Source organism: Pipra filicauda, unplaced genomic scaffold (assembly GCF_003945595.2).
Source record: "Pipra filicauda isolate LSUMZ 115617 unplaced genomic scaffold, ASM394559v2 scaffold28_size6257848_pilon, whole genome shotgun sequence".
NCBI classification, from domain to species: domain Eukaryota; kingdom Metazoa; phylum Chordata; class Aves; order Passeriformes; family Pipridae; genus Pipra; species Pipra filicauda.
In genome coordinates this window covers 4,453,977-4,475,890 of record NW_024104409.1, presented here as the reverse complement: position 1 = coordinate 4,475,890, position 21,914 = coordinate 4,453,977, and the positions used below count along the sequence as shown (strand labels likewise).

At 41.5% G+C, this 21,914-nt stretch overlaps 1 protein-coding gene across 2 annotated transcripts in view; it reads right to left on the bottom strand.

Annotated features, from left to right (window-relative positions):
• Positions 1 to 21,914, bottom strand: part of ELF1 (E74 like ETS transcription factor 1) — an 84,793-nt gene that overhangs the window by 60,849 nt on the left and 2,030 nt on the right. Inside the window, exon 2 of one of the 2 annotated variants that reach the window (XM_027720328.2) lies at positions 18,539 to 18,610. The gene's annotated coding sequence lies outside the window, so the exon portion shown is untranslated. Of the gene's footprint in view, positions 1 to 4,185; positions 4,430 to 18,538; positions 18,611 to 21,914 lie in introns of those variants that run through there. The other variant, XM_027720330.2, reaches the window with a different exon arrangement.

The window sequence follows — 21,914 nt, the reverse complement described above, 5'->3', positions numbered from 1 at the left end:
CATACAAAAAGGAGAAAACTAACAGTATCCTTGTCAACTTGCTTTTAACCTGAAATTGAGTCTGGTTGAAAGAGCAAGTTAAACATTAATTTTCTAACAGTAGTCAGCTCTGGGTATCACAAATTGTAACTGTAGTTTCACAATCGTATTTTTCTGCTTCTTTCCCTAGCTGCAACATAAAACTGGATAAACATCAAGTCAGCCAGGAAGTGGAGAACAGCAGAAGTGACTTGATATGAAGATTACAAAAGCAAGGTAGTTTTCTTCTAACCTGTCAGCTTTATTAACTCTGTCAAAAGATCTCATGAAGAACACAAGTAACTTTACAGGAAGATGCAGCATGACAAAACAATATATGCAGTCACAACATATAAACATGTTTCTTTCAACAGCAGATAACAATTTGAATCAACCAAGCTCACCCCTTTCTTCCAATTCTGAACCTCAGTGTTGTGTGGGATGACATTTACACTGAGCCTCCCTATGAAGTCAAACCACAACTACGCAAGAAGGTGAAGCAAATGTGGAAAGAGCTCACAATTGAAGCGATGAGACCATTAGTACACTAATGGTAACATTCAAGAAGTGCAGAACATTCCCCTCAAAATAAAAAATGTACTTGGTATATTCACACAGAAATGTTGACGATGAGTTAAATATAGGGTGTTCTAGAAATAGACTAAAATGTCTAACTATAGAAGCAGACAGTGACATTGAACCCATCTAAAACCAACTCTTTCCCACAGTTTCCAACCTATGCATCTAGTATTCCTAATCCTAGCAAATTATCTTAACCATAATATCCTTTTCCCCAATACAGAGAGAAATATTTTTTACACGCAAATTTAAGAATTGGAGGTTCTTTCCAGGCTAACAAAACTACTATCAGTTTCACATTCAAGCCTGAACATAGTATAAGTCACACGTGACCCAAGATGAGTGATCTCTTTAAGGACAAATAAATGACCTGAGCTCGAGCCCTCTGAAGATAGCTGGTTGGTAGTTAAGGCCCAAAGCACATCAAGGTAAGAATGCATAAAGTTTAGACCCTATCTAATGGGATCCTTTCACAAACACTGATGGAGTGGGAAGCTTTGCCACAGGCCTGGCCCATATTGAAGAATAAATTGTTTTTATCTCTACACAATTAATCACGTCGGATCGGGAAAGTGAAAATGTCTAGAGCCCTTCACATGGCTGCTGCGGACTTATGATAAGAAAAAGACTTAAAATTGCAGTATGTATAGTCTCTGTCAACTAATTTATCTGTGGAGAAACATTTAAGTAAGATTTAAGAAAGCAACATTTAAGTAAGATTTAAGGAAGCAAATAATCTCTAAAAACACATCAGTGGCATTAAAATGATAAGCACAGTAAATCACTGGCATATGGTAGCAAAGTTTCAGCACTTATGGTGCAGACTGTAACCAAGGCTGGAAAGGTGAACTCCACCTCCTGCCACTCCTGTGCTGAATCACCCCAGCGGGGGAAAGTCCTTGCTCCTCCTCACACACCCAACAAACTCCAGCAAGTTACCAAAACTATCAGTGAAAACAGTGAAGTCTACAAGTGAAAGTCGAAAAATTTTTGCTAACACTTGTAAGACGTGAAAGATGTTTTGGAGATCAAAGCTTCTCCTCTGATAGAGAGGGAAATCCTCCATTTTTCTTAAATAGTCTTTCCTATCAGCTCACCAAACACAGTCCTACTGTAGTTCCCTCCCTTGGATATGGCTGTGCTGAAAGAGAGAAAAGGGTACTCTTATAAACCTCGTGTATTTGGGGTTTTTAATACATAAAGTGTCCAAAGAGTAACGCGCACGACTGAAGTACGAGTTTGCAGCAATACTGAAATATCAGGCTATACCAGGCCAACAACATTCTTCATATCTGGACGTTTACTTCTTTATTTTTCTCATTTAAGAGCCAAGACCACAGACTTGACAATTCTAATATTCAACAGATGAAAAAAGAGTGCATTAGAAAACAGACACTTCCACAAAAGCATGGATTGGAAATAATGTTCAAGCTAAGTGCCATCTAAAGATACCACTCCCACGGCTCATCTCTCAACAACCACAAACTCAATCCAAACTGAAAGACTCCTGCCTTAGGGTGTGCAAAGAGGAAATACTATTTCTTTATTTTGGGGGGTTTTTTTGGGAGACAAACACAGGCATACCAATTAAAAAAAACTAACAACGTTTCTCTGTAACTTCAAATCCACTTCTCTGCCTCCTAGAAGATCTGTCCAAGCTGTCATCCTTAAGTCCTGGAGGACTTTCAAATCACTTTTTTCTAGCTCCACCACTGTACTGCAGATGCTTCTGCACAGCAGCAAGAGAGCCTGAACATGGCAGCTTTTGCCTTCAAAGAGGAACTACTTCTCCGTGAAGCCCTGATCAAGAGAAAGTAGCAGCAGCTATTTACCCTTTAGCACACAAAGACGTCTGCCCAAGATAAGCATCTGCAGCTTGAGAGATGTCTTAAAAACTTAAAAACTCAAGTTTTTAAGGCTGAATGTCTCAACAGGGTCCAATGCAGAAGAAAGAAGGGGAGAAAAGAGATAAAGAAAGGGAGGGTCATGTTCTACCAGTTCCAAGCATGGAACCCTAAGATCTGAAAATAAATGTCATGATGAGAAAAAGAAAGATGCAAATACGTTTAAGAATTTTTCAGGAAAAAACTTCTGTCACTAACTCGGAACACTTTTTTCCAAGTGGTTCCTCTGTAGTCCTCTGATTTTTCAACATGAAACAACGCACCAAATACATCTCCCAAACCCTTGCAAAACTTGTCACTTTCAGAAAGAAAAAAAGGCAAAATTTAAAATAAAAAGATGGTGGAAACACACTGTACTGTAAGATGCAGAAGGCAGATATGGGTGAACACCTGAAAGGCTGAAGACGAGACAGCCTCACCCAAAACATGATCATTTACTTCATGGTTGCCTCCCTCTCTACCTCCCCTGCAACCAATCACAGTATTAAGCAAGACTCCATTATACTTCTCAGATACAGGCTCCATACAGTAAATGACCCTGGAAAGTATTCCCCTGTGCACAACAGTTCGAGTGCCCTGTCATTTAATTTTCAGTAAGAAGATATCGAATCTGATTTTTCCAGTGAAAGACTGAAATACAGGGTCCAAAGCTATATACTCAGACAAAACTTTTAAAGAAGAACATTTCTGTTCAACAAAGAAGGTGGAAACACCGATTCTTTTTCAAAATACTGTGCTAGAGTTCAGAAGTACATAATTAGGAGAATCAAGGTGGTTTTCATCCACCGAAAGCTTAAGAAGCAATTTGACACACCTCAATTACCTCCAGGATTTTCTTCTCCCGTTAAAAGTACGACTAAGCCCATTTTATAATTGGTCTGCCATGTACACCACCCCCACTGCTTTCATTTCTTAATCATTTTCAGGAAAAGGTGAGTACCTGCCCACATAACAACCTAACTCCTATTTTAAGACGACACCGCGGCGGCTGCCGCTGAACGAGTCTGTTTCGGCAGAAACAGAACCTCAGTGTAAGGTCGCGGGCGCAGAGGGTGATCTGCCTCTGCAATGACAAGCCTGCCATTTTAAAGTCGCTCGGGACCACATCGGGCGAACAGCAGTGGAGCAAAGGTGCTCAAAGCCGCAGCGCTGACAGCCAACACTTAGCCCGAATCGCTCTGTACCGTGCTCTGCTCCAAGCCAACCGGGCCCAGGTAATTGCAGCTTCGGAATAAACAAAATTCGTCTGCTGACCAGTCCGCTGAGCGGCGGCTGGAGGGCTCTCGGGCCGGCAGCCTGCCTGACACCTCCGCACGCTTCAAAGGCGACAAAACTATAAAACACGGCCGAATTACAAACCAGCTGCCACACTCGTGCAGCACGCTGTTCAGAGCAGCACAGTGGCAGCCGGGGTGCCCTTTGCCCGCAGCAACAGGCTCAGCTTCAGGCAGCTTACCGCGCTGCTGCCCCGAAACGTCCCTTTACTCACGGTCTAGTTTATATTTTGTTTTTTTCCCCCGGTGCTGCGCTTTGCCAGAAGTTCCCTTTTCCCCGCAGTGCTCTTCCGACGGCTGCGGAGCGCTGCCCCGGGCGCGGCCGCACGTCGAGGCGGCAGAGCCGCCGCCAGCAGCCCCGGGTCGCCGCGTCCCCCCTGCCCGACTGTCCCTCCCCGGGGAGCACGTACCGCTCGGCCGCGGGGCCCGCGGCACCGCCCCGGCCTCCCCGCAGCTTCGTGCAGCTAAAATGGCTCCTGTCGAGAGGGGAAGTGGTGCCCGAGCCCCGGCCGGTGACTCACCGCGGGGCCGGGCGGCTCGGCTCGGAACGACACGACACGCCCCGGGCGGCGGCCGGCGCTCCGCCGGGCCCGGCCCGCAGGTGGCGGCGGCCCCGCTGCGCTGCCCGGCCCGTGCCGGCCGTGGGTGCGGGGAAAAGGGCAGCGCCGCGGCCGGACAGGGGCCGGCGGCGGCCTCGCGACCCGCCTCGGCTCGGCCCGGCTCGGCTCCCTCGTGTGCGGAGCGTGCCCAGCGCGGCCGGGCCGTCCCGCCCGGCTGCCTGCCGCTGCCCACACCTCGGATCCTTGCGAAACATCCCACCCCGCTCCCCTTCGTGAGTAATAATTCACAGAATCAATTAGGTTGGAAAAGACCTCTGAGATCATCGAGTCCCACCTTTGACCCAATACCACCATGGCCACAGCACGATGTGACACGTCCAGTCTTTCCTTAAAATACCTCCAGGGATGGCGACTCCACCATGGAGTGGCAGCTCATTCCCATATCTAATCCCTTTCTGTGAAGAAATTCTTCCCTGTGTCCAACCTAAACCTGCCCTGGAGCAGCTTACGACTATGTCCTTTACTCTCACTCTAAATTAAATAAACAAACACGTTTCTGTGGAACATTTGGTATTTTATACCAATGTCATCTTGCTCACACCGAAGTGGTTATCCTCTGAAAAAAAGCGAAACTCAGGAGAGCCTAAATTGCTCAGGTGCAGTTCCCAATGGAGCACTGACAGGCAGCCAATGCCAGAGCCAAGGTTCTCAGAATCCCCAGTAAACTTCTGATATGCTTTTCACGTTCTTTAAACAAACCCCTATGCCTAATAAACAATACCCTGAAAGCCACCCAGCCCACAGCAGTGTAAAGGCTTGGGATGGGCTCTGCATACACACTGAGAACTCCAAAAGGCCTGATAGACATGTAATCTTAAAAACATGGCACTGAGGGTGAGGACGGAGTTACTTCCACCTTGTTTTGTGGCATGGGTAAGTGCACACTCTTTGCAGGTGGCATGTGCACTGGTTTTCCACAAATTCCCAGAAGGGCAGAGTCCAAAGCAGCATGCCAGCTGTAAGGGAAGGCATGGCACAAGGACCCAAGCACATGCAGCAGACGAGAGGGTGTAACTGCAGGCCAAGAAAATGGGAAGCAAGGAAGCAGCAGAGGCAACCTTCCAATGAGCAGGGAAGACCTGAGTAAAAGCCTGAAACTACTTCTAGCAAACTCACTGAAATAAATCCAATATGCTTAAGCGCAGCTATCATTAACGCTCCCAGTAATATTTAAACAGTAGTCCCACAAGTAATGTGCTGAGCAAAACTCACTGTTTTATGGACATTAAACATAGCCAGTAATTGGAGATATTAATTATCAAGAAGAAAGTTTCGGGGTTACTTTCAAGTAATTTAGTCCCTAAGATACCTGCATGGCACTTTAAGGCAAAATTAGGTCCCACTTTATTGTTTAAAGAGCGACTACCCACGTACGATTTTATTAGCTGTAGTTTATTATCTTATTTTTGCAGCCTGCTTTAGTGGAAAATCTGGAAAAAGCAGCAGCAGCACATTTTTTATGACTTACTGATTAAAGGTATCAATTACTAAAGTATCTTCACTACAGCTCTTTATCAAAATGTCTTCATTTGTATTTCTCAGGTGAAAAAAAACCACGAGGAGGAAACACTGCATTGTTACTTTAGTCCCTATATATTTTCCCCCTCTTGCAACAGATGTATATTCCTTCTCTCCAACAACTTAAGACTAATCCAATCTTACACCTAAAAGCATTTTTTCTTGTGCTGCAAAACCCTTTGGAAATCATGGGGCGTGGAGGGAAGAAATCTGACCCAGGTGCACAGCAGTTACAAGGAACTGTAACAGTGGCACAGGGAGAGTGCCATTTTAGTTATTAAAGGAAGTCTAATAGTTATGTTTTAGAGGGGAAAGAAACAACACAGTCTTATCCAGGCAGTCGACTAAATTGAAAACTCATTTAGTAGAGATGTATGAGCACAAGCTATGAAAACATTTTGCTGTTTCTAAGCTAAATATGGAAGCCATATTTTCTTAAAAGCATATGTTAAATGTAAACATATTTAGCAAGAGAGAATGCAGGTGGATGTTCATCCCTGGAACCGCATCAGGTTTCTTGATAATTATAATTCTGGCTTGAAGAATAAGTGACCTTGCCCATTGCTGGGATGAGTATTTCCACAAAACTTAGATCACTGCTTGCCCAAAAGACATAGCTAGACACTGACCAACAGCACAGCTTAAGCCAATTTAAACAGCTTTAGCCCTCTACTCCATCCCAGCCTCATATTCCTCACACTGAGCTACTCCCCCCACTGTTTCCCAGAGCAAATATTTGTGCAGCCGAGCAGCGTGGCAGAGAGTAAAACCCAGCAGCAGAAAAGTTAAGACTGGACAAATAAATAAATAATACATACTACAATTTTCACATTTTCAATGGCTCCAGCTCCCAGAGAAACACATGCCAAATCACACCCCAAGGGGAGCACTGCAGCCAAGCAGGCTTGGGGTAGCAGAGGTCTGGATGTAGCTCTCACTTCTGCTGGCCTCAAGCATGACACCAGGCAAGCTGCTTCTCTTTTTACACCCTGGTTTGGTAATCACTGTCTTCCTTTGTAACTGGCTTTGAAACCTATAGGTCTGCAAGGATGGGATGGGATGGGGTGGGGTGGAACTGGATGCATCACCAGGAGGCACAGGAGCCAACTACAGCAGCACTCTTGCACAAGGGGCAGCATGAGACTCTGAAGCCATGTGAGGACAGACCAGAATGATGTGCACTGGAGGTTTCCTGCCCCATGTGAAAGATACATTTTAGTCTCATAAAAACAAGCCAAGAGGGAGGTTTGACTGTGCTCAGCTTTCACTTTTGGATGGGGGGTGGGGAGGAGAAAATATTGTTTTGTATTGAAGGGAACAGAAAAATTAAATTTAAAAGCTCTTTGGTTTTTATTTTTCTGTTATATTCTATACCAGTTCACAACATGAGAAGCCCTACCAACCCCCCGTTTATGTGAAACCCCGTGGTACCATTCCTAAAGCAGCTTGAGATGCTGTTAACTCCTTTCCAGTATTGCAAGAGGAGATCTCACCACCCTGCTCTCAGCTTCAGGCTCATACAATCAACTTGCACAGGCTTGGGGCCTCATCAAAGTCTGCCTCAAGACTGGATAAAAATCTGATTTAAGGAACTTATGGTTTGCATTTGTTTTTGTAGGATCCCAGTATCTCGAGCTTTGCAAAATATTTAATCTCAGGCATCCCTGTAGGAAGGAAATTCTAATAATCCCATTCACAAGCACGGCAGGAAAGAACACCTGAGCAATGGATACACCCAAGATCACACTGTTTGTGTGTGGAAGGACAACACTTGAACCAGCCTTCACCCAAGTCACCAAGAAACACCAGTAGCACTGCTACCACATTTTAATATCATAAATATAATATACATCTATCACGGCGTTACTGTCCTGGTATTTTGGGTTTGTGGACCAGCTCCTCCCACTGTGGTAGGTGCCACATAAAACACAGAGGAACACTATTGTGGGTTTCTAATGCTGCCAGATGCATAATGACCTAAACATTGAGACATGAAGAAATCACATCAGGAAATTATAAGGTAACTTACTCCTATCCCCAAGGGAAGTCTCTGCTAGGACATTAGGTACAGAAAAATTCTTGTAACTGTGTTATTTAACAACTTAATCACGAATTCAGACCATACACTTCTGATATTTTTAAGACAACTGTTTCCCATCTACAGATTTACATTTCCAGAGATTTTGATAAAAAAGCATCTCAAAGAAGAAATGTAGAACTCAGGGTTCTAGGCACCTGGAGTGCAGCTATCAGTTCTTAATTTGCAATTTAAAAGTATGGTTCATTGTTGTTTTAGTGCATGCTGAGTATAGGCTGAAAGTAGAGCACAATGATTTGAGAGAAAGCAGTCTACTTTTTCACTGTGCTGGTCTTCTCAACTTGAGTTGAATTGTAGGAAAGGAAAGGTGGTAGCAAACAAAGTGCATATGAAAAGATCACTACACTTACCAAAAGTTGAGAGGGAAAGTATCCTGGCCATCCTGTGCTTAATTGGAATCCTTCAGATAGTCAATGTCATCTTCTTTCAAATATATAAGGAAGTGTTTCTCAAGTCTGTGGTTGCACAAGCCTCCAGAAATTATGCCTTGGTACCAGAAGGGGCAAAAGAGGTGTCTAAAATTAGATGAATTCACAACCAAGCACCAGGCAACTTTAACCTCATCCATTATATGCTTTGAACCTTGCCTCCACAGTTTCCTAGTGAGGGCAGATTTGGCAAGGTGGCTGCACAGCAACATCCCACGCAGCTAAAACCTCTGACCTTGTACAGCCTTGCACAAACTCTTCTTGGATCATCTCTAAGGTATTCCTAGGTCACATCCCAGTGATGACAAGCCTCCAGGAAAATCTACTTATATAGTCACTTTTCCTCGCTCTTTCAAGTTCCTTCCTTCCTCCTTTTGTCATAGGTTTGCCTCCGCTGAGAAGTAATGCCTCCTTGGTATTTCTGAGAATGGTTTAAAATGTGGGTATATTCTCCTTTCTACTGACAAGCAACCTTTACAGGGAAAGAACTGCAAAAATCCAGGTAGTAGATACAGCTCTGACACAGGATAATCTCTGATCTACTCTCATCCAGAAGCTGCAGGCTCCAGCTCCTCTCTGACACTTCTCTGCCAACCCCAACCACACTTTTTCCATCCTCTCCTTGCACCAGTTCTGGTCCATGTGGTACCTGTTAAACCTTCCACTGATCTTATTAAATGCATTACTGTGGCAGAAAGCTGACTGGGGTGGGTGGGAAATACTGGCTGCTCTTGAACCAGCTCAGACTGTGATGAGCACTGCCAGCAAAGGACATGGGACCTTCCTCTGTGGGTGGTAGTGAACTACTAGTCTGGGCCACCTAGTCATGTGAGTCTTTTCACCCTAAGACTCACATGACTGCACAATAGTCACAAAAAAAAAAAAAAGGCCCATTACTTGGAGGATGCTTCAGACAGAGAGGAAGGACAAGGGTGCTGCTTAACCCACAGCTTTCAGATCTGAGCTAGCTCTTGTTCTGCCCTCCCTCTGCAAGCTACTTCCCCATTTATTTTGGAAAGTGCACTGGAAGTCACTTAACATCCTATAAATACCCCTGCCAGTAGGTATGACAGAAGTCACACTGATAAACCCACAGCTCTAAGGCAAGTCATGCAAAGAAATTAAAATAAAGACAGGACAAATTTATATCCTATATTTCTTCTCTCAATGAGCTTTAAACTGCACAAAAATCATGAAACAAAAATAATTAATGATGATCTGAAAATATTTGCAAAATACATGCAATGTTACCCATTTTTCTCAGATGACAGACAGGAGAAATCATCATGCCTCACCTAATCTTATCATTAACCACAGTCAGACAGGCAGCTAAAACTCCTATATCCTGAAATCCAACTCACTAATAATTTGCTACTCTCCAGTTCTTCATTCAGAGTCACTAAACTGGCCAACAAAAAGGCCAACATTCCTTACACCTTTGACTGTCATTTCTAGACTCTGTTGCAGCATGGACCCTACAACAAAAAAGGCGACTAATCAGAAGGAAATGAACAGAGAAATTTATTGTATACCAACACATGGATAACTCTATCTGAATTTATTTTTTTAATCTAGAAGACCTTAATGCTTGAAAAGGCAGAAACCATTTCTGAAACAAGGCAGAAGATAGTATTGCTCTAATTAAGGTCCAAGTATAGCTTTGCACTGTAAAGGCAACACTGTTTTATGTACAGAACACTTCACTATAACATACTTGCAACAAAACAAAGCTAATATGAACTCATTTTTATATGGTAATACTTACTGAATATCCCAAGAGAACCAGTAAGGGCATAGCAATATCATGGTTTTATCCCAAATTCTCATGCAGTACACGTGCCAGCCCTGAAAATTCCTTTAAAATCATATACAATAATATACAAGGCTATGCAAGCCTGACTGCAGTAAGATTACTCTAGATCCTTAACTTTACAAAGGAAATGATCACTTGGGTGTACAGCTGGTTTGAAAGACAAGTATTAGGTTGCCTATCTATTTCTACAGATTTGCACTGAAAAAAAAGCTTTTAAGAATATACAGATTTCCCGCTATTGTGCAAGAAAGACACAAAGGTGAGGGGATACAAGGCATGAAGTAAAATTGATAAATACTGCAAAAATTCAAAAACACGTGAAAGAAAGAAAAGTTTAGATTTTCCAAGAGTAAGAAACAATCTTTCCATAAAGAAAGTCAGTTTTGATTCTTGAAGCAGAACAGCACTGAACATAATCCCACAAGCTTCAGATCCCCCGCTAGTATACTCCTTCTGTGTATAGCTGTGTTGCATTAACATGGTTTTATTTGCTCTGGAGTCCTTGCAAGGATAGTTTTTAAGAATAAAAGCTCAATTTGAAACTATTATAGATGTTACTACACCAGTAGACATAAACTTAGCCTTTGCTCTTTTCCTTTCTTACACACACACACAGAAAAATCCAGAACCATTTGTAAATATGTTGTTCTGTGGTTTTTCTTTTTGATGTCGGAATGTTGTAATCCCCGATACAAGACAAAAAAAAAAATCAGGCATATGAATGAAGATAAATATATACCAAGTGAAACTATGTTGTAAATACACCCAGAAGGAAGATAAAACCAAGTATTGGGTGGGTTTTATATAGTTAGTGGTTTCTTAACTGGGACACTTTTTAGCTGACCGAGGAAGCCTCATTAAAAAGCTATAACTGTATTTTTTCCTCTTCTCATTTTGTGAGTCACTCATTACATTTTTGGATGTTGCAACACATTCATGAATAATAAACAGATACTGGGAAGAAGAAAGAAAAAAAAACAACAGTGTTCACACTGGATTTTTTAATATCTGTATTTATCAGTATAAAAATCAAGAATGAAGCTGAGATTTGTAGAAGTTTCTATGCAAGAAATGCTATTAATCACAAAGTATTTGGTACACCCAGAGACAAGCACACAGACACGCCAAAGTTAGAGCACGGTGGTGTTAGTGTTGCTGTTATTGTTTGGCCTTTATACTGAGCGAGAGGAGAGGGAAGGGGGGAGGGATCATAATGTTCCCCATCAAACCCTCTCCTGAGAGAGAACAGCCAGGCACCGCCCTTAGCTAGACAGTTCTGGACCCAAAGTTGCACTTCTGCAGCTGCCTCTTTCTTTTTTTTTTTTTTTTTAAATACTTTTCTTTTAAAGACTAGAGGGTTAGGTTGCGGAGGCTGCGCAGTCCCAGAAAGTCAGCCATGCTACAGGAAATTATTGTTGATATCTTAAAGAAGTACCAGGGAATTATTTATTCACATTTGTGTTTCAGACAATAACAAAAAGAGCTTCCAGTATTTGCACTTGTTGGTGTGGTTGCTGCAAGGTTTTCCACTGCTCCAGTTAGATGAAAAACTGTTTGCTTCTATTCCCATTTTTGTTATCCTTTCCATCCTACCACCATATGCAGGCCACACTGGCTACCTCACACACTTGTGCTGAATCCCTATAATGGTTGCAGAACAAATACATGGAATTAAACGAAATCCAGATAAACATCGTTTTTAGAAAAATGTTGAGCTAGAGTTCCACAAATATTTTAGATGTTTACGAGAATGCAACAGGGTATTTTTCTGCACTACTCAGGATGTGAACACAAAGAGAAGGAAAGCATGTTTATTACTGCTCTTCCAGTTGCTCTAATTAATGGAAAAAGATAAAAGTGGTAATTGGAAGAGGCAGGAGAAAGAAAATAAATTGTGCAAAAAAGTAAGCTCATCTGAACGAATCAATTTTTCATTGCAACTCACTCAGGTAAAGACCTGGCTATTAAAGAACAGTTAGCTAGAAACACAACCTGGTTACTTGCTTGTTCAGGAAATAATACTTTAAGTAACAGGCTTACCTATCCAAATACATGCTACATTAAACAATTGGTGAATACATAAATCATAGAGAAGAGAGAAAAAATAAAAACCATAGGACACAAAAAGGAGGGGTATTAGGGAGGTTGGCACTGCAGGGAAGGTGAACTGGCTGCTGGAAGGCCAACATTTTGATCTCTCAGCCACATTTTGAGTCGCAAAAACAGCAGCTTCCATCTCTATGCTCATCTTCAGCCAGACAAGCAGTCCTACCAGCAAATCCTGTAAGATTAAAATACTGTGGGTCACTCCAAGAAACCAACCCATCACCTCTGCTATTGTCACTTGCCCATAAAAGTGAGGTACAGTAGTCAAACATATCCTAGAAGATTTCACTGAATGCAGGCAAGGAAGTTTGGTTCCAGAGAATTGGTGCTACTGTGATGTGTTTTCCAAAAGCCTTTTGGGAATCATCTTTCTTGGTTTTGTGGTTTAGGTAGCCCAAAACCAAAACTGGGAACCAGAGGCTAAGAAAACAAGAAGACGTTATGGCAGGCAGGGTTTCACAGATGTGATTTTCCTCCTGCTTTCTACTAAGAGGTCATTCTGTTATTAATGGAAGGAGCTCTATTATCCTCAAGTAACCTGTCATGGAGACTCCATTCAAAGTACTATATTATTTTTATTATTTCAGTCTAATATTGTCCATTTAGCATTTCATTATAAATGTTTAACCCTATAATCACTTTTGTCCTGCATATACTGAGGGTCCATCAGCTTTAAAGATATGTGTGCTCTGGAAAACATCCCACTGCAGTAGACTGATTTCATATCCCTCTACCATCAAGGGACAGATACCTAATTTGAGGAAGTGCTCACATTCTAGGATGGCAGCCTAAATTCAGAGTGTTTCATCCACTGCTTCTCTGTAACTAATTTTATTTCTTGAACTTTTCCTTTTAATGCTCCCCCATTTTAGCAAGATGCATTAGAAGTGTTTTCCAGCTTTGCATATCAGACAAAAATATACCACTTGTGACTGTGGTCACAGAAGCCTTCCTGTGTGAGTAACTGAAGAGTAACATCAAACTAATTTAATTTCAGTATTCAGAATAACAATAATTAAAACAACTTTCTTCAAGACAGCAGTCAATGAGCTCACTCAGGAAGGGGACAGAGTAAAGAAAATTACTTTTTTGGGTTTTTTCCATTAATTGTCCTCATCCTCGGGCCTGTTGGTTTTAGGATATGATCCCTTGCTGCTTTGCACAAGCTAGGAGCAGCTTACTCCCTGCTCCTCTGTTTTATGACAAAATGGAACTCCTCTGCCCTAAACAAGCACCATTTAATTCTTTTATTGCTAGTCCTTACTTGCATGCAGCAGGCTGTCGCTTCCCCAGAAGATCCCAAATAATCTACCCAAGGTATCCTGTGGTTCCAGGTGATTATAACAGGGTTAGATACATTATTTCTACTTACTTTCTGAAAATATACTACTTTTCCCTTAAAATACTAAAATATAATAAATTTCCCCTTTCTAGTCAAGTATATTACATTATCCAGTGAATGTTTTCAAAGCTACACAAGTATATCATTTGTGCACCGTTGGGGCAAAAGTCAGATCTGGAGGTATAGGAATTTTGCAGCAAAATTACACAGCACATTGAAAAAATTCACTTGTAGCATTAAATGCTACAAAAACTAGCAACTAGCAACACCAGATAGGAAACAAGAAAAATGCTACTTGCATCATCAGAAAATGCACATTCACACTTTTGTTGAAATGGCAGCTGGATACTATGCAGGGAGAAAACAGAGGAGAGAACACCATGCTTTGGGTACAAATCATCAGGTACAATGCCCAAGGAACAATTCATATTTATAGGCAGAAAAGAGCTGGCTGAAGATCTGATCTGAAGATCTGCAGGCCAGAGTTAATACAGCACAGAAGTGTTAATCTACACTGACAAACCAAAACAGAGGAATGGGGAAAATGGCATATAATTATTCAGTAGTTGCGTTGACACTCTTTAATTTTAAAACCACTGCCCCTTGTCCTGCCACTGTCTGCCCACACAAAAAGTCCCTCTCCCTCATTTTTATAAGCCCCCTTAAGGTACTGGGAAGCCATGATAAGATCTCCTTGGATTTTTCTCTTCTCCCAGCTCTCTCAGCCTGTCTTCGTAGGAGAGGTGCCTCAGCCCCTCTGATCTTTTTTGTGACCCTCCTCTGGACCTGCTCTAACAGGTCCATGTCTTTCTTTTGCTGAGGACCCCAGAGCTGGATGCAGCACTCCAGGTGGGATCTTGCACAGAGGGGAAGAATCACCTACTCTGAACACTTGTTCATACACACAAGTTCTTGCCCTGAGCAGAGCAGAAATACACTTCTGCTAGCTGTGCTTGCACAAGACCCGAGAAGATGACTACTCGTCATCCATTTATTTTCACTTTTATTAAACACCCAAAGACCTGAAATCCTCTGGAAAAAAAAAATCACTACTGAGATAAAATAGAGCTGGTGGCAGGGAGCTAATTCATATATTCTTTTTTCCCATGTCCCTGATGGGGCCTTATTGCCTCACTTTCCCCATAACTTTCTGCTCGGATCTGATCACTGGCACCAACGCCCAGCTAACAACAGCACGTGACTCCCCACAGAGTTGCTCAGGGCTTTCTGTACCTTCTTCCTTATTTGTAAAGCACAACAAAGTAAGCTCAGACTTAAAGGAACTGTCTAAAAGGAATTGGAAGATCTTGAGTTCTTGGTCACATCCAATTGGAAAAGCTCTGGTGCTTCACTGATGGCTACTGTTCACTTAGAAAATCTGATCATTAATTAGGTGAAAAAACTGCCTGTCTACAATTTTTGCTCTTCATCCCCTCAAAACACAATGTTCAAAGAACAAGGAAAAAAAAATTTAAGTTGTGAATACAGATAACTGCTCTTCAATGTTATTTGGTAGCAGTGTTCAGATTTCAGTCCACTGGTAGCAGCATCGGATTTGAGTCCATTTTCCTCACATTTAGTAAAATGTAACACTTTGTTTTTAAAAAGGTCACAAAAAAATCCTTCACTAAACAAATGTCCACTAAGTTGGATGAGACAAATGCAAATTTCTCACTATGGGTAATGAATTAAACTCAACATTCTGCTGTAGGCACTAACTCACTCCCCTCCCAAAAGAGCAAAATAATGATAAAAGTATCATTAAAGTAAATTTAATCTTAAAGACATGAAAACTATTTAACGTAACAGATATGTCCTGGAAAAATTTCACAAAAGGTCATTTGCAAAGAATATAAAAGTATATTTCTGTCTCTCACCATCATAGCTGTAGTATATTTATGGTCAAAAGCCAATTCACTCATTCATTAAAATATTACATCTGTAATGGTTTTAATGGTAACAGTTGAAAGTTGAAATTGAAAAATTCTTCATAATACTTTTCAAATCCTAAAGACCAAATCTGTTAACCCATTAAATTAATTCAACTAGGAAAACCTAAAAAAACCATTTAGGTTTGTTTTGGGTGGCTCAAGATGAAGATTTCACTTGAAAAGTCATCCAATCAAAGACAGATGCACAGAGCACATGGATATGCAAATATGTAAGAAAAGAGCTCAGCACAACCACAGAGGAGGTAAGCAGGTGCTGGGGGACCTGTTCTCTGCACAAAATTACGTGGTGGTATAATTTCCCTCTACAAGAAGGAAACATAAAAGTAAAATGCTGTCACAAGTCTGCCAGCACAAGGCCGGAGAAAGCCTTACAGTTCTATAGACCCCAGACACATCTCATTTCTAACATCTCCACTAACACATCAATAATTTCCTCAACCCTTCCCCTAGCAGCTTCTTGGTTCAGTCACCAGAACCTGCCACAGCTTTGCCACCTATGCTCCTCAGTCCATTTTGAGGGAAATAAATCTATTATTTTAACCAGGTAAGGTAAGCAAAATAATTTTGGCAGAAACAGAAGGGTTCCTGTGTTCAGCTGGCAGGTTGGGGGGCACTAAATGCAGGCAGAAGAGGAATGACAAGCTGCTGGGGAGTGAGTGATGAAGAAGACAGCAACCATCACAGCTATGGACTATGCTCTAGAGATTCATTGTTCCTTAGACAACACATTACTATTACAACATAATTGGATGTTGGATTCAAAAACAAGAAGGCTGGATCAGTCAGTATTCCTACAGCAGTACACGAACACTAACTACGGTCACCATCCTTTTCGGACTAGTCTCGCTGTCCTCTTAGCCACAATACCACTTGTCCTGTCATTGATCTTAAAAAATACCAAATCCCATGACAGAGGGTAACATAACCTACTCAACTCTTCAGCAGTTTAAAGTGGTGACAAAGTCCGTTCTTTCAGTTTCCCTCAAAACAAATATATCTGCTGTAATTCTCTTGATAAATGTCAGACCTTGAAAACAACAGACTCTGCGATTTCTCCTTGAACTTCTCCTCTTAACAAAATTAAACAGCACAGAACAGATGTCAGGATGCTGTTCAATTCCACCTTTGCCTGAAAAAGGTCTCTGAAGGTCTGCACAAAGTTGCAGAATCCTACAACTTTCCACCAACAGTTCCACTGCTCTACCACCAGCTCATGCCCTTCCCCAAAGAGCCCAAACACACCCCAAAAGCAATTAAATTAATTCTGGGGAGTGGCAAAATTACATCTTCAGTGGCCACAGATGTGCTGGATTAGGGACCACATGGAAAGTTTGTACACACACAGCAGGTACAGAGTAATACACTCAATAAAAACACCTAACTCTTGACTATCCTGATTATAGTTACATTTGGCAGTGGCGAAGGAGAAAATAAACCTGACAAATGTAACAGTCTTACTACTGTTTCCAGCCTTTGTTAATTTGGTTGTCTGGGTGCATAACTGTCACACACACACATACACACAATTTGTGCTATTAAGCATACAAACAGTAAGCAATATAGCTCAACCATTTAATAGTATTATGTTCAAATTTGATATGCCCCTAAAAGGCATGTTAGCCACTTAACAATGCTGAAAACTTTAATCTCAGCCTCAAACATTGTTTCACCTCACAGCCAGGAAGGGATTCAAACTCACTAAACTCACAAACACAGTAAAATGTCACAAAGTGGCAAACTATAACTCATGACTGCAAACCAAGTTTTATCCAACTACTGAAACATCAAAATAGAATTCAAAAGTTACTGTTGGTTCTTTGATTTTGCTGCTTTTTGAGAAGAAATTTATTAAATAATCTAACTACAGCCCTTAAAAACTGAAAAGATCCAATCTGATTTGTACTTCATTATCAAGTTGGATCCTGTATGTCCTCGAAATCAATAGTGCATTATCATTAACTCCAATGCATGTAGCAACAGGCATATGGGCCAAACCCTTGAAGGCTGTACTGTCTTTATTTTCTCAAACATGCACATCTCAGTAGGGCAGATGAGGAAAGTATTTAAAAATCATGTTTGAGAGCGGTGTTTTAGTGCTTATGTATTTCCAAGTCAGCAGAAACACTCATATTTTCAAGATCCTGATTTACAAGAACTTGGTCTCAACTTCCAGTTTTCCTCAACAAGAAAACTTACAGTAAACTCATCTTATATAAAAAATGCAATTCGTTACCTTAGAACATTCCTAGGATATTTTAAAGTGTGAATCAAAAAACCAAATCAAAACCACTGTGTGAAATACTGAACATCAGAATTTTGATCCTATTTACCCTAGAGTAGGTGCAATAAAATAAATTTTCTACAGAAAGAAATACTTCTACACTTAGAGTATATTTGTTCTAGTTCAGTTGCCAAAGGAAAAAATGTGTCTGTTTGTTATATTAAAAAGAATGAACTATGGAATTATAAAACATCATCTCATAGCCATCTAGGCTGAAGTGCAATTCCCAGGCCAAATTAAACCTTCAGCTTTACTGCAAAGCTGCCTGAAAAGGAGAATTGCAGGTAATGCTTCAACTTGATTCAAGCAGTCAGTCATGTTTCAGGTTACAAAATGATTTCACCATCATAACTTTTGTTTTAGTGACTGCCAGGGGTACTAAGCTGCCAAGCCATACACACACATTCTGTCTCTGTCCGCTTGTACAGGAGATCTGGCAGCAGGAGGGGCGTGCCTGAAGGACAGAGAGGTGGTTAAGGGGAGAGCACTGAGCAGCTGACCTCTGAACAGTGAGCAACAGCCTTGCCTGTTTAATGGCGGGGAAATTTTTTTCAGCCCTGAATATAACTGTCAGCATCCTGAACAAAGAAAGATGAAACACCAACCTGGGAATATGAGGGGACTCTGTAAATGAGGATCCGATATTCTGTCTCCAGCTGCCACCAGATGTTGAAGCTCTGGAGGAAAGTACACAATAATTAATCATAATCCCAGAAGTCAAATTAGGCACCAAGAAAAAATGGTCCTCCTGACCCAAGAGAAAACCATTCAGGTTCTGAAGCATGATATTTTATTCTAATTTTGCCAAAGTAGCAACACGTGCTACAATACACAGAAGGCACTGCAAATAATCTTGGGTTTTCAATCTAGGGAAGAATGCAGGTGAATGGAGCACAGTTCTTCCCCTTTCCAAACACACTGGAAATGTCCTCCACCAAAGCAAGCCAAAGCACATCTTCGAGAAGAAAACCCCATCTCACTTTAAACACTCCCAGCAACAGCAAATCCACTACAATGCTTTACTGCCCTCATGGTTACTTATTATTTCAAGGTACAACATACCTAACTTCATCTCTTGGACACTGGATGGTCAAGCAAATATCATGTATTTTCCTTACACAAGTGTATGATATATACAGGCATCATTTCCTCTCTCAGATGTACAATCTAAAATTGTGAAGACTGGTCTCCAAACCCTGGATCACTTTTGTCACTTTACTCTTACTAATATTTCACATCCTTCCTCACGTGAGAGCAGCAAAACCAGATATGGAATTCCTGTGATCTTACTAATGCCACGTACTTTTCTACTTCTGTGCAATATTTATATTGCTATACAGCCAAGGGCTACACTGCAGTTGCAAAACTGCAGTGAAAATTCCTGTTGAGATGACTGTCCGCACAAATTCTTAAATCTTCTTTTAAATTACCAGTTTGAAGACAGTTGACTATCCTGCTGGTGTAACCACAGTCCTGGTTCCTTTGTATGTGGCTGCATGAAAAATGCCTTCTGATGGATACTGAACATTTAAAAAAATTATTTGGAGTACAGCATGCTAATAACTTGCTCCGTATGTGCACAAACCTGTATGTAATGTACTGGTAACAATGTGGTATCATCACAAAAGCTGTGAATATATTGATATTAACCAGCCTTGCACCAAGATCCAGCCCCTGGGGAACCCTACAAGAAACAGCTGCACTCCCATAGAAAAAAGGCACGCCTAAGTTCTTCTCTAAACTAAGAAGGATTTATGAAGCAACTTTGCCAATGTTTGTGGTATTTATTCCACAGTGACTCCATGGCACTGTTTTAAACTCACACTTCACTGCAGATTTAATAGATATATCAGGGACACAATATAGGGTGAGTCTGCTACAATAGAACAGTTGATGAATAGCTTAGGAATTTGGGAGATGTGGTTTTTTACAATTCAAAACACTGGGAAGCAACTTGCTCTAGTTCTATTGTAAAATGGTCTTTAACAATCACTAAGTCATTTTGAAAGATTCAGAATGAGTAAGCCCTGGCTTGTCATTTATTTCAGAGGCGCCATTTTAAAGTTTTTAATTTTTCAGCCCGGAAAACAACAATGAATAATGTGAGTAAGGGAAGGCATTCATACCATTAACCAAAGAGGTTTAGGTTCCATTCTCAAAAAAAAAAAAAAAGAAAATCAGAATCAACTGGCTGACAGTTAGTGGATCAGGTAACCTATCAAATAATATCGTAATTCAGCACTGTATTTCCATGTACATAAACATATACACAGTATTGATGAAGCTTGTAGCATCGCCTGTTAGGCAGCTGCTGAACACTTCCAGTGCAATATGCTGCTTCCAGCTGCTTGTAACTTGGCCAGACTTTGACTGTTTGGGTTGAAATTTTCCAAGCTGAATGTCTGCCTCAGGCTAAATTTTGTTCCATGTGCTGTAAAGGTTACCTCTGAGTGAGGGGTGCAGAAAGAGGCAGACTGATTACAAGAACTCAGCTGAAACACTTGAGCTGTGTTCAGAACAAGAACAGGGAAAATGCTATATGTTCAATGTATCTCTGGCAAACTTTAAAGGCTGTAGCACCTTTCCAGTTCCTGGTGACAGATCTGAAATCTGACATGAGGGGTGGGGCCCATATATTGCTGCCCCCAAGAAAAGTCCACCAGCATTTGGTCAAACATATAAAGACAAATTGCACTGTGTGCATTTTCAGCAGGTGTTTGCTAGGCCACGTTCACATTCTTCTCAAATCCTCATGCTGATCAGAAAACGAAGGCCTTCCCCACAGCCATAAGGAACTTCTCCCCCAGAGCTGGTGCAAGACAAGGCTGCAGCTAGAAGGGAAGAGCAGGAGGCTCCAGGCTTTCCACATCAGGGCTGGTGGAGGCCACAATAGCACCAGGTACTTGAGACATGAGCAAGTACAGCAACACAGACCACAGCCACGACCTATCACCACTGGTTATTCTCAGCAGAGTCCTGGGTGTTACACTAGAAATCCAGCTGACAAAGGATGGTGACACATGCACACTACCCTAAGCTGCCTATCTGCTTTTTGGCACTTTTCCTAAGGGAAAGAAAACCTAGGATATTACAGAACGCAGTATTAAAAATGTGACAAAGACAGGAGAATTTGGGAATTATTAGAATTAAGTGGTCTATGGTAACTAAAAATGTCTCCTAGTGCTAATACACATGGAGATCAATCTCTAATTGCAACTGACCTGGTCACATTTTTTTCCCCACTGAAGCTTTGCGATAATTAACAGACAAATTCCTCTTTTTGCCCTTGTTCTCTAGAGCATCACCACACATTTTAAATCCCAGAGGAAATTATTTCTTCTCTCTCAGGTTCTTTTATGGTTCTCATAACTACAATGATCTGTAAGATAAAGGATACTGCTATCCATGTTTTTATAATATGGGAAATTGAGATACGAAAAGATTAAAGCAAAAAGTTACAGACATGGAGCGAGCAATTCTGACACTCAAAACTTGTATTTTAAACACACTTAGACCTACAAACATCTTCTATATGTCAAGAGCAAACAACCGCTCACTTCTGTTCCAGACGGATAAGTTCAGCATAACTGTGAAGCAGATCCCAGGGACTTAGGCCAGGCTCCGAGAAAATCCAAGAGCATATGGGTGAAAACCTTTATATTGAAATCCTCTGGCAAAGGCAGGGGTGGCAAAATCCAAATCTCCAGCTGTCTCAGGCATGAAGCTTCATCTCCCTCCACATATAACTGTTTGCCTCATTCATGTTACCTGTTCTCACTGCTGCCCAGCCAGAGAGCTACTACACCTTGAAGGTCCACCTCTGGTTCATCACCCAAGCCAGCCAGGAAGGACGTGATGTATCCCGTCACAACCGACACCATCATCGTGCGCAGGCCCGCGGCAGCCAGATGAGCCTGGCTTTTTTTACAATTCCTGAGCACTTCCCTTTGCAAACTTAGCACCGACGGGGTAGGGCTGGGC